The sequence below is a fragment of the Lepidochelys kempii genome, chromosome 10 (genome assembly GCF_965140265.1).
Source record: "Lepidochelys kempii isolate rLepKem1 chromosome 10, rLepKem1.hap2, whole genome shotgun sequence".
NCBI classification, from domain to species: domain Eukaryota; kingdom Metazoa; phylum Chordata; order Testudines; family Cheloniidae; genus Lepidochelys; species Lepidochelys kempii.
In genome coordinates this window covers 25,592,050-25,612,538 of record NC_133265.1, presented here as the reverse complement: position 1 = coordinate 25,612,538, position 20,489 = coordinate 25,592,050, and the positions used below count along the sequence as shown (strand labels likewise).

The window sequence follows — 20,489 nt, the reverse complement described above, 5'->3', positions numbered from 1 at the left end:
CATAAAACACATTTGTATTAGGCTATCCAGAATCAGGGAAGCTTCCATCTAGGCTTTATGACAGCAATAAAACAGACCTGGCTTTCCAGATGGTGCTAAGTTCTCAAGCGAAATATATAATTTTTATTGCACAGAAATCTTTGGTCACCCTTAGTATTTTAATTATAATTTGCATGGAGGGATCATAGACTAACTGGCCTGTTTATTAAGGACTTTAGGCAGGGAAGTTCCACTAAAATTAATGAAGAGTCACCCTTGTTTGAAATATTTTAGTGACTTCAGGGCAAGTACGCTTAGACAATGAAAATGTTCTCCATCTGTGCACTGCTCATTGTAAACCTAATGGAATGCTGAGAATGAAGGCCTGCTTTCTACAGGTTACTGTACTGGGGCTGAACAGCTAGGAAAAGACGAGTGCTGTAAACAGAACCCTCTATCCATGGCAACAGGCATTTCCACTTGTAAATGCATAAAAGAAAGAACTGGTTTGATGTTTCTTTGCATTTTTAATATTTTCACAGTTTTATAACAGCAAGAATGACCTGTGGGTCAGGCATTTCCTGACCATTAATGATTGTCTGTGTTAAGGGGCCAAAGACTGAGTATGCCAGCCTGTTATTAGCAGCCAGGAAATGCCCTCTGTGTTGGTCACTGTTGCTTAAATAAATTAAGATCAGACTGCTTTATATGGGAAGTAGCCACATAAGGGAGCAGAAACTACCATTCTCCTTATGGATTTCCCTGCCATCATTCTCTAGTGAGAGCGTGGACTTGTGTCCCTCCTTCATGATAAAAAGGGGACTGGCCTCAAAACTAGTGAATCAAGAGAGGCCGGGGCATGCCCCCACATTAGGTCTCTGCTCCTAAATTTGCATGCTTGACTAAGGTGTGAAAATCCCTCACATAAACTGGGATTCCACAAACACACACACATTTATTACATATATACACAAATAACCCGACTTGCATATGTGCATGAGGGAGTTTGCACACTAAATGGGCCATGTAGGTGTGCATGTGTTGAACATGGGAGGCAAAATGGCTAAACAATCTCTTTCCAGCCTTCACTGTATCCGTATCTAAATACTACACCAGAAACACCAACTATTTCATAAACGTGTTCCTTATGCCTAATCTGTTAGATTGTAACAATATTCCTGTTCATTTTCCCTCATTTCTAGCTGGATTGACCTGCTCTGAACAAGTTAGGCAAAAGGCTTCTTCCACTCCTCCCACCCCACACCAGTGATCCATCAAGGGTCTCTCTCCACTCCACCCTGAAGCCTTAGATGGTCAGCATTGTGAAGGGGAAAAGCAAAAAGCTATCTCAGCCTTAAGGGTGTAGGTCTTTCTACCTCCACTGTGAAGCCTGATTAGCTGAGCTGGCAGTCCATAAAGTTGAAGCCAGTCAACCGTTCCCGATTTTGGGTTCAGGTCTAGAATGTTAATGACCCTGTCATTTCAGAGTGGCAAGTTTTGTTGTCTAATTCCTGCACTGGAGCAGCAAAAGCTGGCACTTCTTACAAACTTCTTGAAGTTCGCTCTCCTTTTAAGCAACTTCCTGTGGCCCCTATGCCTTTCTAAAGTTGCCATCACCATATCCCTATTGTCATAAATATAAAGGGAAGGGTAAACCCCTTTAAAATCCCTCCTGGCCAGAGGAATAATCCTCTCACCTGTAAAGGGTTAAGAAGCTAAAGGTAACCTCGCTGACACCTGACCAAAATGACCAATGAGGAGACAAGATACTTTCAAAAGCTGGGAGGAGGGAGAGAAACAAAGGGTCTGTGTCTGTCTATATGCTGGTTTCTGCCAGGGATAGACCAGGAATGGAGTCTTAGAACTTTTAGTAAGTAATCTAGCTAGGTATGTGTTAGATTATGATTTCTTTAAGTGGCTGAGAAAAGAATTGTGCTGAGTAGAATAACTATTTCTGTCTGTGTATCTTTTTTGTAACTTAAGGTTTTGCCTAGAGGGGTTCTCTATGTTTTTGAATCTAATTACCCTGTAAGATATCTACCATCCTGATTTTACAGGGGGGATTTCTTTATTTCTATTTACTTCTATTTTTATTAAAAGTCTTCTTGTAAGAAAACTGAATGCTTTTTCATTGTTCTCAGATCCAAGGGTTTGGGTCTGTGGTCACCTATGCAAATTGGTGAGGCTTTTTATCCAACATTTCCCAGGAAAGGGGGGGTGCAAGTGTTGGGAGGATTGTTCATTGTTCTTAAGATCCAAGGGTCTGGGTCTGTAGTCACCTAGGCAAATTGGTGAGGCTTTTTACCAAACCTTGTCCAGGAAGTGGGGTGCAAGGTTTTGGGAAGTATTTTGGGGGGAAAGACGCGTCCAAACAGCTCTTCCCCAGTAACCAGTATTAGTTTGGTGGTGGTAGCGGCCAATCCAAGGACAACGGGTGGAATATTTTGTACCTTGGGGAAGTTTTGACCTAAGCTGGTAAAGATAAGCTTAGGAGGTTTTTTCATGCAGGTCCCCACATCTGTACCCTAGAGTTCAGAGTGGGGGAGGAACTTTGACATCTATGCTGCTCCCTGAGTCTACTCTACTCTCACTCCTGTTTAGCTCCGTATATATCTGTAGGGTGCAAGTCATGTAGACTCCAAGGTGGGTAATGTTCCAGCTAAGTATTATACAATAAAGTTGATAGTTTTTTGGCAGAACAACATGAAAATATTTTTGCTTAAAGGGACTATCATGTTTAAATAGGGCTTTTGGCAGCTGTAATCTAGTCTTAAAAATAAAATATTAACATGGGAAAGGAAGGACGACAACTAGGTAGGTATTGGGGGCTCCAAGTATTTAAGGCATAGTTCTGCTATGAAACCATTTCTGTAAAAGTGGCACCTTTTTTACATACAGGGAACAGATATGTTACGTTTTAAGAGTCATAGCTACTTATGTGAGCCACAGAAATGAGTTTTTTCTCCTACAGAGCCAACACAGCTCTGAACAAGTGAGCTGGATTACATTCTGGCTCATGCATTGTGAGCAGAAATGTTGCATAAATTCCAACTGTTGGACCAAATTCTGCCCCCTCTAACATCTGTACAATCCTGGCACAGCAGGCCTCTTGTGTGCTTTCTACACTCATGTGAATTTTGGCCCATGTGAGGAATGTTAGATTTCTGAAAAGTTACCTGCCTGGGTTTGTGTGCATTATTTTTCTGTTATGCAGGTTGGTGTTTTTAAAAGACATTCTGCATGTATAAATAAAAAATAGAAAAATAAATTTCTGCAGCACGTGGCTGAGGCATCTCAGTGATACTTTCAACAGCTCAGATCAGTCGAGCAATCAAAGGGCAAGACAGAGTAGGCATGCCTTTGCTTTGCCAGTTATAAAAAAATCAAACTCAGACTTAGAACTCTGCTTGGTGCAAAGTTATAAACAAGTTCTGTTGATATCATTATATTATAGAGAGCACTTTATCTAAGCTGCCTCTTGAAACCCATGATCGGGCCATTAGCTGTATCATATAAGAGTGTGTATAGTCTATTAATCCCGCACTGTTTGAGTAGAACTTTCAATAAAAGCAGACCAGTTAATATCCAGGACCCTGCTAGTGCTAAACATTTCATTAATAAATTTCTGTGCAGTCTCTAAAATGCTTGTGGAAGAAGCACAGTAAAGTGAATAAGGACTGTATAGTCTCAGGCTTTGCAGATGCTGGATCCTTCTTAATGTAGATGCTGTATATCCAGTACCAGGAAGTTCAGCTCAGTGAACTGCAGTGGTGCCAAAAAATGAACTGTAATGTTGAATTAGCACGTGAGGAGCAACAACAGACTGTTTTTTCTATAGCGTAGTGGAAGAACTGTTTACAGTAACTGAAATCTAAGTCGTTTACAGGAAATCTTTTCAGAAGCCATTATCAGGGTTACTTTAAAAATACACCTGCGCTCTTTATAGCTAAAGTCTGTATATTCTTAAATATAAAGTGACCTAAAGAGCACAACTCTTCCAAACAGTCACATGATCAGCGTTTGCCCTCCTGCTCATTCCACAAGCCCTCCTGATGCTGCCAACTCCTCCAGTTCTTTTGTTTTGAGGGAGGCACTCCCTCTTTATTTGTTATGTAAAGAGCCATGCTTATCTATAGCTCTATAATTATCAAATGATACTAGTTCAAATGGCAGTGCATGTGACTGAAGTTACACATGACGACTGAAAATAGCAATAGATACTGGCTGCTTAACGATGTCAAAAGTGACTAAGGAACAATTGTCCTCAAAATCAATTGCAAAATGTGCCACGCAACACCTGCATGATGAGAAAAGAATCAGAACTGTCCTAACCTTTATCAGTCAGGAGTTCCTGGTGTAGTGGATTCCCATGGTATTGAAAGCAGAGTCATCCGTAACAACGGGGGCTTTGTCCTGCACAATACTACCAAAGTAGCCCTGAGACTTCCGTCAGACTGCTAGAAATATGTCTGGAGTGGGATGAATCTGGCAAAGCACTACTAAACTGCTGTATTGCCAGGCCCAGGACTCTTGGACAGCTGCACAGACTGACAATTTCAGTGCAGTGCTGAAAAAGGAAACTTTAAGGCTTCTAGAGGACTGAAATAGCTCTGCATAAATTCACCATACTACTGCGTAAAGATTCATGATTGTTCTACCCTCTAGAGGCAGCAAAGAGGATATAAGTGCTATTAATGATAGCTAATTGAGATTTTAAATCAGGACTGCTATTTCTTTGGGCCCAACTCTGCATCCCTCACATGCTCAAAACTCCCATTGAAATCAATGGGAATTTAGGTGAGCAAGGAATGCAAGATTAAGTTCTATATTACACTTCACTTTCTAATTTTCTGGAACAGCAGCTTAAGGTATAAGAACATTCACCATTACACCTAAGTGTGCATCATCTTATACAGTCTTTGTCATGACTATGACACCCTCTGACACCCCATTGTGAAACTCCTCCAGTTCTTTTGCTGCACTGAGGAACATCAGCTGACAACATGTATTTATGTGTAGGCTTAAGGGTGGCAATTTAAGACCTTCCTTTCTTGGAGATTGCCTGAACCTTCAAACATACTGGAGAGCTGGAACCTCAGCTACAGAAGCTGACATGAGGCTTGTGACTTTGGTGGCAGAGAAATCTATGGCCTTTTCAGTGTCCCAAGTACTGAAGAGTGCCCTAAAATTGGTCATAGAGGGCTCCTAAATGTGGACTGAGGCCCCTTCAGCACAAGGAACCATCCCCACAGATATGGATGATAGTAGGAATAAATCTGCTCTCCAGGATACAGCAAGGCTGCTAAAAAAGAATGATTTGTTGAGCTGACAAGATTGGCTCTGAAGGATGTCTACCTATCATTTCCCAAAACTGCTAAAGTACCCAGAGTTCTTATAAGACTAGTGTCCCTTTCAGTTTATCATTGATTCCATTCTACTTCACAAAGCTCCTAAGTTTACATAGCTTTGAGGATTAGGGGCATCGGAGAGATACTGGACCTAGATGGCATACTGATTGCCTCCCTGAAGATAGAGCCAGTACAGCAGGAGAAGGATTTAAGCAATCCACATCCTAGAAGGGTTTGGCATCCTTATGATAATGTAAAAATATTACACAGCCTTACAAGAAATAAGAACTCATGGTCTCCCAGAAAAGGAAATGTTCAAACTTCCCCTGTAAACAGAGGACTAAGGTGTCCTCTAAGGAAAACCTCCTCTCCCCTCAGGAATGTAGGCCTGTGTAAGTGCAGGCAGTCTTCCAGGGACCCATCTACTAGTGGAGCCTCCAGAGACTGAGGGCCTAAAACAAGGACCAAATTACAGAGGTGAGACCAGATCAGCATACCTCTTGCTGGATCCAATACATAGAAGTCTGGAGCAAAGAAGCAGTGTTTGGCTTATTCTTGGACATGATCATAATATCAAATGCAAATCTATTTTACTGGTTAACAGGATGAGAGGAGATAGCCACTGGGGGCAAATGCTCATAAGAAGACAACAAATTCCATTTCAACTGCCTGCAACTCTTAAGTTGGCTTTTGATGAAAAGCGTGGCAAAGGAGAGATCACAAATACCAATGGAGACTGCTTTGGTTAGACAAGAATAATTGATCACATGTGGTACTAAAACAAACTGGTAAGTCAATGCTCTAAGATGCTGGTGTGGGTGGCCAAGAATTTGGGGGAGTACTGCCTAATATATCATCTGTCAACATGGGCAGAATATACTCCAGACCTGTCAGATGCCAGAACAGATTGGAATTCCAGGGTACCTGAGAAACTTAAGGAATCTGGTGTCTAAAATGACAAGCATTTACATGCCCTGTCTATATATATTTCTCATATGTCTGTAGCTGTAGTATGTACATGCCCCTTACCCGAGACAGGAAACTTCAGTTCTGCCACAGATAGGCCAGAGTGGTAAAAGCAGCCAGAATCTAGTTGGGACACTGAGGCAAGCAGAGATTAAGTGACTTTTCCAAGATCATTTTTCCAAAGTAACAAGGCTAGGTACAGAACTTTTAGTTTACAGTCCCTTGCTTTAGCCAAAAGACCATATTACTCTCTTAACTGCATAAATAAAAGACAGGAATAATCTCTGTCCTGAGGAACTTGCAGTCAGTCAAATTCAGACAGATGCAACACATAACTCAAACAGAATATAGTCATTGGGCAGTGATGGCACAGAGATCAATGTTGGAAGGCTTTACTAAAGAAGCAGATTTTAAAAAGAGTACTTGATGGAAGACAAGAAGTCTAAAGTTATTTCAGTCCCAGGGAGCAGCACGAACGAATTTGTAAAGCCATGATTGCAAATGTCATTTTTAAATACACACAATGATGTAAAACTGGCCTTTAATGTGAAATAGCATGATAAAATAAGGTAACTGTTTTTTCAGCAAAGTAATGTTCAGGGTCTGACTGACACCCTAAAGAAAAAAAAATCCAAAATTCAGAGTTAAGGTACCAGGCAACAGTAATTTTACTTATACTTATTATGATAGGTTGTATTCAGGAAAGCCTTCCATTATATGGTGTCATAACACTATTGGGAAAATGTTCATTTTTTTATGGCATGGGTTATCCAAGTGGAAGGTACTTATTAAATATTTAAATTGTACGAAATTTCTTTATCAGATTACACAGGCACTTTACTGCCCATCTACACCAATGTTCATCTAGCACCTTGAGACGGGAATTGATTTGACCATTTTTTGAGCAGGCACAATGATTTCCAAACAAATATGTGTAAGTCAGAATTGAAGAGACCAGAGGGCAAATTTATTCCTGCTTAATGGAGCTACTCTAGGGATTAATCTGGTCTAGTAAGTTCAAGCGTGTTTGAAGGCAGTGTTGCCAGCAAAGAATTGTCCTAAATATACTTACTTCTAAGTAGTTAATTTGCTATCTAGATTTCAGTTAATTTTCAGGAAATATGGCAAATGGGTTAATGTATCCTCATGAGAATGTTCCAAGTAAGTTTTTCATTCACAATTTATCTTAACTAGTATAAAATAAATATTATAAAGCTATAATTAAACATTAAAACTGTTCACTATACATACATACCTAGGCTTGCTCAAAATGGCAATGTAAAGAAATATTCCTTAACTGCAGTCCTAGAAACTTGTTGATGCAACTTCGAAAAGATGTCCAGGAAAGTGATCCACAGTGTTCTAAAATGTGACTCCATATAGATGTAGTAGAATTTTCAGAATGAAGCCCTGCTTTCCTATTGGTTGTTGCACAGCAAAGAAAAGAGAAGTGCTGTAAATAGAACAATATCCATGGTAACTTGCACTTCAAACTTTGCAACATTTATGAAAATATTATCTCAGTTTATAACAATAATTATAAGTTTGTTAAGTTTGCTCAGCTTTGACTCAGACATTCAGATCCTCCAGCTAGTTCTGTTGACTCAGTCCTGCACCAACTGAAGTCAGTGGCAACACTCCCATTGACTTCAGTGGTGCAGGATTGGGTCCATAGAACCAAATCCTGTCATTACCAGAGTCAATGGGAATTTTGCCACTGACTTTAATGGAACTGGGATTAGACACTAAATGCTAGGCTATGGCCTCTGTGGTGGTTGCTGTTCAACTGTTTTTAAAAAGGAAAATAGCAAATGCCACAAGATTCTTAACCTCATCAATATCCTGTATCCATCTTTAACTGAATAGCTTCACTTTGGCTATTTCTTCCCCATCTCACTGTATGTAATCAGCACAAACACCAGTATGCTTGACTCTAGATGATGGTAGGCAAAATGCATTCATTGGCAACTAAGCTTAAAACAGCTTAAATGAAATTCAGACAGTGATGGGGCAAAGACATTTCATGCATGCTGCAAATTTGTATAACAAGTGGTCCAGCCTGATGGAATTACACACTTAACTTCTACAAAATATGGTTATAATGAAAATGTTGACAGTGACAGCAATGCTACAAGCAGATAACTTTAAGCAATAAGGAAATTAATCAGTGCTTTCAAATGTCCCCCTTTCACTACAAGTTTCATTACAGGGCATACAAAACTTTTTTTTACCTTGTCTAAAGAACAGTTTGGATAGTCCCGTTCCAAATTCAAGTTCCCAAGATTCCTAGCAGCCAGTAAATATAAAAAACAAATATTCTTAACAGCAAATACAATTTGGATGGCACAGTGGGTTCAACTTTGTACTCAGGATTCCTGATGTCAATTTTGCCACAGATCACAAGTGGAAATGAATTTGGTGATTTCATCTGGGTCATTAATGGATATTAGCATCCAAAAAGGTCACAGCACCATCGGCAGTAACTTCTCAAGAGAAGTCCGGAATAGGAGCAACAGAAGGATTGCCACCGATCAGTTTTGAAATGCTTTGGCAGAGCCAGCTGCTCGGCTGTGGCTGAGGAGCATGTGAGGTAAGAAAGAGGGTGGGGTTGCAAAGGTGGCTCTAAGTCAGGGGTTCTCACAATAAAATTTTTGGGGGGGCACAGGGTGTGACCACCAACTCTTGCAGCCAGCAGCTCTGACAATTTTTTCTAAAATACTTAATTGACTTTAAGAAAAACAAATATATGTGCACATATACATGTCCAAATCATCGTAATTTATTTATATAGGGCTTTTTTGCACACTCAGTAATAAAAATAGTGTACAGTTGTCTCTATTCTTTACTGAACCTAAACAGAATAGAAACACAAATTAGGTGCTGTGCATGTTCTTGTCGTTTTTATTTTGTTGTTTCTTTTGCTTTTTGGGGGGTGGGTTTAAAACTTGCTAGCTATCACTTTTCACAGCAGAAGACTTGCTAGCTAGTTGGGAGGCAGTGAAAAGTGATATTAACAAACGTACAAATATCACTTTTCACAGCAGACTTACTCAGCCCCAGCAAGCTGGGCAACAAATTAAACCCCGGATGGGGAGGTGGGTAGGGAGGCAGAGGGGGCCAGGGGCAATGGTGGGGATGTATGGAGGTCCGGGAGAGGTGCCAGCGGTGATGGGGGCAGGCTGGTGAGCTTGGGGCCAGGGCCAGAGACCAGAGCCGGCCACCACACAGCAGAAGCCTGGGCCCACAGGACACAGCAGGGGCCATGAGCAATGGGGGGGATCCCGAGGTACCGCGGCCAGGGCCCACGGACGGAGCTCACTGCCATGTGGCTGAATCCCAGGGACAGAGCAGGCAAGCAGAGTTCAGGGGTGATGGGGGGGGGGTGAGCCTGGGTCTGGAGCCCGAAGCCCCGCAACAGGGGGACAGAGCCTTCTGCTGTACAGCTGAAGACCAAAGCCCCACAGCCAGAGCCTCTTGCCCACCACCCGAGGGCCAAAGTCAAAAGCACAAGTCCCACTGCCCCCAGGAAGGTGAGGAACTCACCCTGGCTGCCTCTTCCACCAGCTTTTGTGGCTCCAGAGTGGGGCAGGGCCCAACCCCTGCTGGTAGCCCCTGGGAAAGGGCTACTGCTTGCTCCCCACTCCCATCACCTCCCAAGAGGCTGTGGCCACAAGAAAAGCCCCTGGTGGCCACATGCAGCCATGACTGCTACATTTGAGAAATGCTGCTCTAAACCACCTTTTTGCCCTCTCGCTGAACCTAGTGCTGCTATGTGCTGGCCCAGTCCTGCAGTGCAAGTCAAAGCCATTTGATAAACCCTCCACTCCTATTACATTAACTTGCTTTTGTATCAGCAAGCTCAGTTTCAACCTTCAGAGCCATATAAAGCATAATGGAAGACAATCCTGCCTCCCTCTCCCAAGAAGCTTTCAATCCAAGGGTCCAATCATATGTCTAGTAGAAACCAGTGGGATTTTGCCACTCACTTCACTGGTAGTTGGATGTATGGAGGCCCAAGTTAAGTAGACCACAGAGTTGGAATACATAAGATACCTTATGACTAGGAAAGGCAAAGTCTCTGGACAGTGGAGATATCCCATTTTGGGTAGTGTCATATACTTGGGCCCAGATCCTCAGCTGGTATAAGCAGGATTTACACCAGTGTAAGGAGCTGGCCCTTAATTTTTCATGTCCACCTTGATAGGGCTAATGGAAGGAGAGAATTTTGAGGAATTAGTATATTTTAAAAGGCTAATATTAGTGGTACTGAAATAACAGATTTAGTCACGCAAATTCATTCAATCGAACTGCTTATCCAAAGGGGACCTATTCCAATGAAATGTCATTGGCTTCAGACACTGGAAATATTTATAACAGGGATGCACAATGTGGGCTCACAGAAACCAAGTACTCCCCATGGACTCGTAAAATGTGAAGCTGAGATGCCCTTGCCGCTGAATTGCAAGGTGAGGGCAAATCTGAACAAAGGCAGGTTTTTATTGCTGATTAACAGAAAATGCAATTAATTCCCACATGTCTCCCAAGAAAGATACAAACACGAGTAAAGATGAGGGATAATTGTGTAGTTACAAATTATCCACAACCACACACACACTTGGTGAGGCCCTGGGATTCCTGGGAAGCTGCCACAGCCTACTCCAGCGCTGTGAAGGCAACATAACCCCAGTTTTGAGGGCTGAGAGTTTCAGAACAGTACAGACTTTTAGCCACACTTACCTTTAATGGATGATGTGTAGCTAAACCCTCTGCACTGCTCTGAAGGTCTCTGCTGGACATTGTAGCAAGTGCAGACTTACACCTTATACCCAAAGCCCTTTGTAATCAATGGAAATATATCAGTTGGGCTTTGGATCAGCCCCCAGACATGATTTTGCTGGTGGCCCTAGAACGGATATGCCTTTTAAGGACCCAGCAGTAGGAAGACTTTTAGGCCAACACTGACATGATGAGAAGGGTGCTGCCTCTCCCCAGCTGCTCGTGGTTCAGTACCAGGAGACCAGTGACAAGGGAGTGAGCCAAAAGCATTTGGCAATAGCAGCTTCATGAGATCCATTCTGGAAGGTGTTTGGAGAGTGAATGGTAGACCAGAAGGAAAGAGGAGTGAAAATAATTAGTATCTTAATGAATTAATTATAAACTATGACACTAGGAGTGCTTAATCTCTGAATAGCCTGACTGACTTCTATTCCACATCTTACTGTTTGGGTGTGGGGGTGGGAAACAGTCAATAACTGTGTGCTGAATTTTACCCTCAGATACCACAGTAAAAATCCTGTGTAGTTATTTGTGTCTGTTTTAGATTCAGCATGAAATAATTCTTAACATGAACAAATGGCAGCAGGGTCCAGTGGCAAGGGGTGGGATGAGGAGTCAAGACATCCAGGTTCTGTCAATGATCTGCTGTTTGACACTGGAGAAGTCACTTCACCTCTCTGTGCCTCTGTTTCGCCATTTGCAAAATGGAGATAGTGAGACAGGGTGACATCCACTCCTATGCAGAGGGCCTGCAAAAGAACTAAGCACCACTCAAGTCCTACATAAGCTGGGGTATGAAGACTTTCCCAAAATGCTCTGAAACAAAATTTGCAGAGCAGCAAAAAGGCTGGGGAGATATAGATCTATGAAAAAAGATTAAATAGGTTGACTAAGCACTGATTAAGGGAGGCATCATAATCCACAAATATTTGAAGGCTATAAACCCCAAGTACATAGAGGATTCATTTGGGGTAATAAATGGGGTATAGTTAGGCATGACCAGTGGAATGAAGTTAAAAAGAGGAAAAGTTTCCTGACTGTGAGATGGATTATGAAACAGTATTATCGTCTCATGGGGAGTGGTGGAAGCCTGTAACCTTGGACATCTAAAACTTGATCACACAAAGCACAAGGATGTGCAGAGTAGGCAATAATCCATCATGGGCAGAGGACTAAACTGGAGGATTCTTAGCTTTTAAGGCCAGAAGGGAGCATTAGATCATTTAGTCTGATCTCCGGTGTAACACAAGCCATAGAACTTCATCCAGTTACCCCTGTACTGAGCCCAATATCTTGGGTTTGGCTAAAGAATACCTTCCAGAAAGGCATTCAGGCTTGTTCTGAAGACATCAAGGGATGGAGAATCCACCACTTCCCTTGGTAGTTTGTTCCAATGGTTAATCCACCTCACTCTTAAAATGTGTGCCTTCTTTCTCATTTGAATTTGCCTGGCTTTAACTTCCAGCCACAAGGTTGAGACTGAGATTGTGATGCCTGATCCAAAGTCCTTTGAAACTAATGGAAAGACACACATTGACTTGAATGCACTTTCAGGCCTTTGCTGAACTATTTTCTGTTCACTCAAGTTGCTCTGTTAGTAAAGGTCCTATGGACAAGAAGATGTAAAACAACTGCCCTCAATAGATTCAGCTACCTGTAAACATAAAGGACTGCTTTGTTCCTGACCACCCATGGAGAGGGTGAAATGCACACTCCCTACCTCATCTTGCCTAGTCATTAACCCCCCCTAGGTGATGAGGCGATGCAGCTGAACAAGCACCTAGAGAGCATAAGTCTATTATTGTTATAATGTAAAAATGTAGGAGAACTGTGAACAATAATCAAAATAATAGAACAAAGAACACTACATCACTATGACATCCAGCAGCTTTACAGCCTTCCTAGCACTCACACCGGTCCTTTTTCATCATTGCTTTCATGACCTACTTGGGGGAGAAGATTCTCAAAGAATTGTTTAAGGATTCCAAGGCGTAACAGCCATGACGTACTGGAGCCTGCAGTTTCAATATTCCTAGAAAAGGAATTAATTTTCCATCTCATGACTCTTCACTTTGAATTTCTTTCTTAACTTACAAGCAGCAGAAGATCTGAAGTGATGAGCTGGAGCAGGGAAGAGGTGAGGAATAGCACACACAGACACATACTTACACATACACACCAACCATGATCAGGCACCACCATCAAGGGTGGGCAGCCGGGAACTCTTCTATCGTTGTGAAATAAAAGATACAACTTACCCTGTCTGCCTTTGGTTTTGTTCTTTCTAGTTTCCTTTCTTCCACTGTTATAGGCAAAGAGGCATCAGCAGCTAGTTTGGGGACAGGGCTGGGTAAATAGGACAGTTCCAGGGCCCGGTTCAGCAGTGAGTCCAGACAGAACCTTTCCTTCCCCACTCCTTGTGCTGACCAGTCCCAGAATAGTTTGTCTTTTACCTAGATGCAGAAGAGATCGGACTGCCACTTCTGCTCAACAGCTGATGGATGGGAGAGTGATGGCCCAGCTACTGAGAAAAGTTGGGGTGAGGTTCTATGGAATGCTCCGTGTTGTGACCCTGAATGTGGATGATGGGGAGCAAAGCAAGAGAGAAAGAGAAGACAAGAGGGAAGTGAAGAATGAGCCAAAGAGGAGGAGGTACTGCTACAAAAGGAGAGGGGACATAAAGTAGAAGAGGGAGGGCCAAGGGTCACAATAGAGGACAAGGCACCAGGGGGTGAAGGAAGGTCAGAGGGGATGCTAGGGCTCAGTAGGCAGTGGGAGAGGACTAGTCAGACAGCATTCTCTTGAAGACTCCAGGAGGAGAGTGGACACCTTTGTGACTTCTTCACACAGACAATAGTGGGTGGGGCTCCAGTGAGGCAGCCTCTGAGAGGCTGGGACCCTACAGCTGCTTCTGGGCCTGAAGAAGAAATTAGATTTATGGATCTGGTTGGATTGAAGCCTACAGGTTGGATTTGGATCCAAAGACCCACAAGCTGTGGAAGTTTGGATCCAGAACTCCAGTTGAGGACCATTCTTAATTTTTAAAGTATTGTAAGATTCTCAGGTGGAAGGCACTTTAAATGTGCAAGTAGTATAATAATGAATAATAATGAATGTATAAGGGGACAAGTTCACCACTGACATCAACTAGTTAAACTCCACCGACGTTAGTTGAGTTTCACCCACTTGGCTGGGGTATATTTGGCCCAGCAAGTCCAGCCTATCATTAGTGGGATACCACAGGATTGATCTCAGGGAGAAACTTGGTGCATTGTCAAAAAACTCTTTTAATGCTTGAAATTTCCTTTCTGTTACTCTAACATGACATGTTGAATAGTCTTTTAATAGGTTTCAGAGTGGTAGCCATGTTAGTCTGTATCAGCAAAAAGAATGAGGAGTACTTGTGGCACCTTAGAGACTAACACATTTATTTGGACATAAGCTTTCGTGGGCTAAAACCCGCTTCATCAGATGCATGCAGTGGAAAATACAGTAGGAAGATATATATATACAGAGAACATGAAAAAATGAGTGTTGCCATACCAACTCTAATGAGACTAATCAATTAAGGTGGGCTATTATCAGCAGGAGGGGAAAAAAAACTTTTGTAGTGATAATCAGGATGGCCCATTTCAAACAGTTGACAAGAAGGTGTGAGTAATAGTAGGGGGAAAATTAGCATGGGGAAATAGTTTTTAGTTTGTGTAATGACTCATCAACTCCCAGTCTTTATTCAAGCCTAATTTAATGCGTCCCGTTTGCAAATTAATTCCAGTTCTGCAGTTTCTTGTTGGTATTGTAGTTTTAAGAACGCTTGATAGAGATCCTGTAGGTGTTTGTCTCTGTCTGCGGGATTGGAGCAAATGCGGTTGTATCTTAGAGCTTGGCTGTAGACAATGGATCGTGTGATGTGGTTTGGATGAAAGCTGGAGGCATGTAGGTAGGAATAGCGGTCAGTAGGTTTCCGGTATAGGGTAGTGTTTATGTGACCATCGCTTGTTAGCACTGTAGTGTCCAGGAAGTGGATCTCTTGTGTGGACTGGTCCAGGCTGAGGTTGATGGTGGGATGGAAATTGTTGAAATTATGGTGGAATTCCTCAAGGGCTTCTTTTCCATGGGTCCAGATGATGAAGATGTCATCAGTGTAGGGTAGAGTAGGGGCATTAGGGGACGAGAGCTGAGGAATCATTGTTCTAAGTCAACCATAAAAATGTTGGCATACTGTGGGGCCATGCGGGTACCCATACCTTGATCTCTATCAAGCGTTCTTAAAACTACAATACCCACCTACTGAAGGCGAGGGATAGCTCAGTGGTTTGAGCATTGCCCTGCTAAACCCAGGGTTGTGAGTTCAATCCTTGAGGGGGCCATTTGGGATCTGGGGCAAAAATTGGGGATTGGTCTTGCTTTGAGCAGGGGGTTGGACTAGATGACCTCCTGAGGTCCCTTCCAACCCTGATATTCTATGATTCTATGAAGTGAAGAAACAGATTGACAGAGCCAGAAGAGTACCCAGAAGTCACCTACTACAGGACAGGCCCAACAAAGAAAGTAACAGAATGCCACTAGCTGTCACCTTCAGCTCCCAACTAAAACCTCTCCAGCGCATTGTCAAGGATCTACAATGTATCCTGAAGGACGATCATCACTCTCACAGATCTTGGGAGACAGGCCAGTCCTCGCTTACAGACCGCCCCCCAACCTGAAGCAAATACTCACCAGCAACCACACACCACACAACAAAAACACTAACCCAGGAACCTATCCTTGCAACAAAGCCTGGTGCCAACTCTGTCCACATATCTATTCAAGTGACACCATCATAGGACCTAATCACATCAGCCACATCATCAAGGGCTCATTCACCTGCATATCTACCAATGTGATCTATGCCATCATGTGCCAGCAATGCCCCTTTGCCATGTACATTGGCCAAACTGGACAGTCTCTATGCAAAAGAATAAATGGACACAAATCAGACGTCAAGAATTATAACATTCAAAAACCAGTCGGAGAACACTTCAACCTCCCTGGACACTCAATTACAGACCTAAAAGTCGCAATTCTTCAACAAAAAAGACTTCAAAAACAGACTCCAACGAGAAACTGCAGAACTGGAATTAATTTGCAAACTGGACACCATTAAATTAGGCTTGAATAAAGACTGGGAGTGGATGAGTCATTACACAAACCCATGCCAATAATACCCCACCTTAATTGATTATTCTCATTGGAGTTGGTATGGCAACACCCATTTTTTCATGTTCTCTGTATATATATATATCTTCCTACTGTATTTTCCACTGCATACATCTGATGAAGTGAGTTTTAGCCCATGAAAGTTTATGCCCAAATAAATTTGTTAGTCTCTAAGGTGCCACAAGTAATCCTCGTTCTTTAGTCTTTTAATAGTATGTTAGAAAAATCAAGAGTGGGAGACCCTTGTTTCTGAGTTGAAAAAGCAAAATGGGTCCAATTTTAATTAAGTTCTCTTTCTGCATGGACATTGGTGCAAATCCAGACAATCACTTTGTTTTGAACATTACAGTTTTCAGATAAAATTTGTGATTAATCTGTGAACCGTTCTATGTATCTGTTGTATCCATGGGACTATAAAAGCACCCTCTAGTGGCACACTACGCTTAAAAGTGGTTTGTTTTTTTTAATTCAAAGATTCAATGCAACAGAGAATTGAAATGCTGAATGGTGTTGTGGGTCTAAATCCTAAGGGACTGTGTTTTTGTTATTAGTTCCTATGTTACTCCTGAAGTCAGATTTGGAGATCTATGTTCTCAACACTCAATTCACTATTTTTCAAAATAGTACCAAGCTAACAAAACCCCAGGACTCCATAGTGACAAACCAGAAGATCACTGCTATTCTTACTAGCTGCACCGTTGTACTTTGTGGGGAATCTAGGGTATTGCCATGGCAATGCCAAATCCTGAAGCTTCACTGCATTTTTGTTTTTAAAAAGATTATGTTCACTGGCAGGCAAATACTGGAAAAATATACCACCAAAAATAGAGGCAAATTCTTCTCTTTTACTTTGTTCAAGTAGAAAAACATTAATACAAATTCATGTAGCCAACCAATTTTTAACCACAATTCCCTTTTATCTAACTCCCAGTTGTGTCCCTCATATAAGTCACTTTTCTGATTATCTGGAGTTTGATTGTTTTTTATGTCTCCCAAACATGTTGGATAAATAAGATAATACTGTGTAGAACACAGTAATCCTGTTTTTTCTGAAATAATAGGTGCTAGCTTGATACGGACTAGGAAGATACATGCCACTCAAACTCTGTATCTCTTCTGTACATTTTATACTCTACTCAAACATTCTAACACAATCACGTAATCTCAATTCATTTCTTCATACAAGTCACAAATGGTAACGTAAGAAGTGTCCAAACACCTGCTGCTCCCCCTGAAGTCAATGCTGGATCCAAGTGCTCAGAACCTCTCAAGATTCAGTGCAATAAAATCTTAATATAGGAATTACCAAGGCAACACTGTAGATTTCTGGTACAACGCAATCCCATAGGAAAAATCATAATGTAATTTGGCTAGAGTTATTAAAGCAATACTCAATTTCAGTGACTTTAGCTGTCTGTTAATATGGGCATAACTAGCAAAGTTTTATTGCAATTACTAGAGATTTCTAATAAAATCCTTCCAATTTTTATGGTGATGAATTTTGATGTGGGATGTCAGAGCTTGCTATACAAATGCAAAGAACTTCCGGTTCTGTTCAATATCTTCATCAATGATTTAGATAATGGCATAGAGAGTACACTTACAAAGTTTGCAGACGATACCAAGCTGGGAGGGGTTGCAAGTGCTTTGGAGGATAGGATTAAAATTCAGAATGACGTTGACAACCTGGAGAAATGGTCTGAAGTAAATAGCATGAAATACAATAAGGACAACTGCAAAGTACTCCACTTAGGAAGGAATAATCAGTTGCACACATACAAAATGGGAAATGACTGCCTAGGAAGGAGTACTGCAGAAAGGGATCTGGGGGTTAGAGTGGATCACAAGCTAAATATGAGTCAACAGTGTAAACGTTGCAAAAAAAGCAAACATCATTCTGGGATGAATTAGCAGGAGTGTTTTAAGCAAGACACAAGAAATAACTCTTCCGCTGTACTCCACACTGATTAGGCCTCAACTGTAGTACTGTGCCCAGTTCTGGACGCCATATTTCAGGAAAGATGTAGATAAATTGGAGAAAGTCCAGAGAAGCACAACAAAAATGATCAAAGGTCTAGAAAACATGACCTATGAAGGAAGATTGAAAAAATTGGGTTTGTTTAGTCTGGAAAAGAGAAAACTGAGAGGGGACATGATAACAGTTTCAAGTACATAAAAGGCTGTTACAAGGAGGAGGAAGGTAAATTGTTCTGGGGATAGGACAAAAAGCAATGGTCTTAAATTGCAGTAAGGGCAGGTTAGGTTGGACATTAGGAAAAACTTCCTGTCAGGATAGTTAATCACTGGAATAAATTGCCTAGGGAGGTTGCAGAATCTCTGTCATTGGAGATTTTAAAGAGCAGGTTAGACAAACACCTGTCAGGGATGTTCTAGATAATACTTAGTACTGTCAAGAGTGCAGGGGACTGGACTAGATGACGTCTCAAGGTCCATTCCAGTCCTATGATTCTATTACTATACATGAGGCAGTGTAGTCTAGTGGCTAGAGCAAGACAACTGGGAATCAGGATTCCCCAATCCCATAATCTGAGTTTTGTGGTTTACTCATGTCAATGTGTCTAAGAGTAGATAAAGAGACCAGTCCTCAGCTGGTGTCATTCAGTGTAACTTTGCTGATTCTAGTAGAGCAATCCTGATTTACATCAAGGGAGGACCTGGCTTACCCTGTGTTTAGAATGCTTTTACATAGTGCCTATCAGTGGCAACTAAGGATCCTAAAGCAAATTGTTGAGACATTTTGGCAGATAGATCCTCTATTTAGGAGTTTTCCAAGGCTTTTATCTAAGCACTGACATCTTTTACAAATAGCACGGAGTGAGTCCTAGCTGGCAGTATACTCACAGCCTCCCTTGATCCTGGTGGGCATGGTTGGGTGGTTTCATTTTCCTTCTTTCTTTTCTCTGTCTCTATTGATAACCCCATCTGATTAGGGCAGGATACCTTCTCCACTTTTGGGAGTAAAGGGGGGCCAAAGCTGTTGGGTCCTTGCTGGTGGGAAAGGCAGCAGGCATTCTCCCTCCCTTCTCTGAGCATTGTTTTACTATGGAGTTTTCTCTATTTGAAATGCTAATAATCACCCTTTGAATGGGAATCAGGATTGTAACAAGACCTAGTGGGAGGTAAGTAGCATTTTTTTTGTTATATGTACATTTGGGATCAACACCCCAGGGTTAAGGCTAGTGATAATACAGGCTGGGGCTGCTCAGACTTCCCTACACTCCTCCATTGTGACTTCAACACCTTTGCTATTTCTGTTTTGGACCACTTATGAGGAGATACTACAATTTGTGCTGGCTTTGTGATAAGGACAATTGTCCACTAAGGACCACCAAACTTATTTATTTTCTCTTTTGTTCTTGTTGTAAAGCAATTTCTATTGCAGAAACAAAGTGGGATTTTGCCATATGAGATGCACCCGGTATGGGTTTTTACTTTCCAGTCAATTATCAGTACAATGCCCTGATTAGGTCCGTGAACTGTAGCTCCCATGAGTAACTTTTACTTAGCCTATTACTCAATTTTGTTTGTGACCTAAGTGCAATTTGAAGCCAGGTGTCCAGAGATAAAAGGCTAATGCACTGACCCAATGCACCAGTGCTACAGACAATACTATCCTGCATAACTGGAATTTTTATCACCAGAACTCAGTGAAATTGTTGAATACAGTGAGGATCCATTGTTATTAGATGAGTTCTAAGACCTCAATACTCTTCTTTAGTAGCTATATTTTTCTAAAATCGCCGAACAATGAGCCTACATTAAGGACTTAGTACATTTACATTTCAGGCCCAAATATCTTATGGGGCTACTAGATATTTCAGTTTAAAAGTCATTTTTACAGAAATTAACATATTCAAGGAGATTTTTAGAGGATAGATTTAGAATCCACATGCAGGGCACAGGCATCTCTAGCTAGCTCCAGTAGTGCTTGTGGATTCTGTGTAGGATATTCAGTCAGGACTTTAAGAAGATCAGGCTACATCATTTATTATAGATTCATCTCAGCAACTCAGAGGCTGGTGTTCCTGGTTAGCTGGCTGTTTGAGAACTGCTCTCAGCCCTGTCTAATATCTATTCAGCTAAGCTGGGTACAGCCCTTAAAGAGACATATCCTCACACACCAGGTAAGGCGAGGGAGGCAAGAGCAGCAGCACTGTGAGGACAATGTATTGCTATGCTGTGCATGGATTTGAGAGCAGA

At 41.8% G+C, this 20,489-nt stretch overlaps 1 protein-coding gene and 1 long non-coding RNA gene across 2 annotated transcripts in view; one reads left to right on the top strand and one right to left on the bottom strand.

Annotated features, from left to right (window-relative positions):
* The window catches only part of LOC140918352 (uncharacterized), a 31,221-nt gene extending 29,249 nt beyond the window's left edge, over positions 1–1,972 (top strand). Inside the window, exon 3 of the long non-coding RNA XR_012161154.1 lies at positions 1,182–1,972. This is a non-coding gene — a long non-coding RNA (uncharacterized lncRNA). The remainder of the gene's footprint in view (positions 1–1,181) is intronic.
* Positions 1–7,733, bottom strand: part of USP7 (ubiquitin specific peptidase 7) — a 138,409-nt gene extending 130,676 nt beyond the window's left edge. The window contains exon 1 of the mRNA XM_073362481.1: positions 7,549–7,733. The gene's annotated coding sequence lies outside the window, so the exon portion shown is untranslated. The remainder of the gene's footprint in view (positions 1–7,548) is intronic.
* Positions 7,734–20,489: the final 12,756 nt, after the last annotated feature.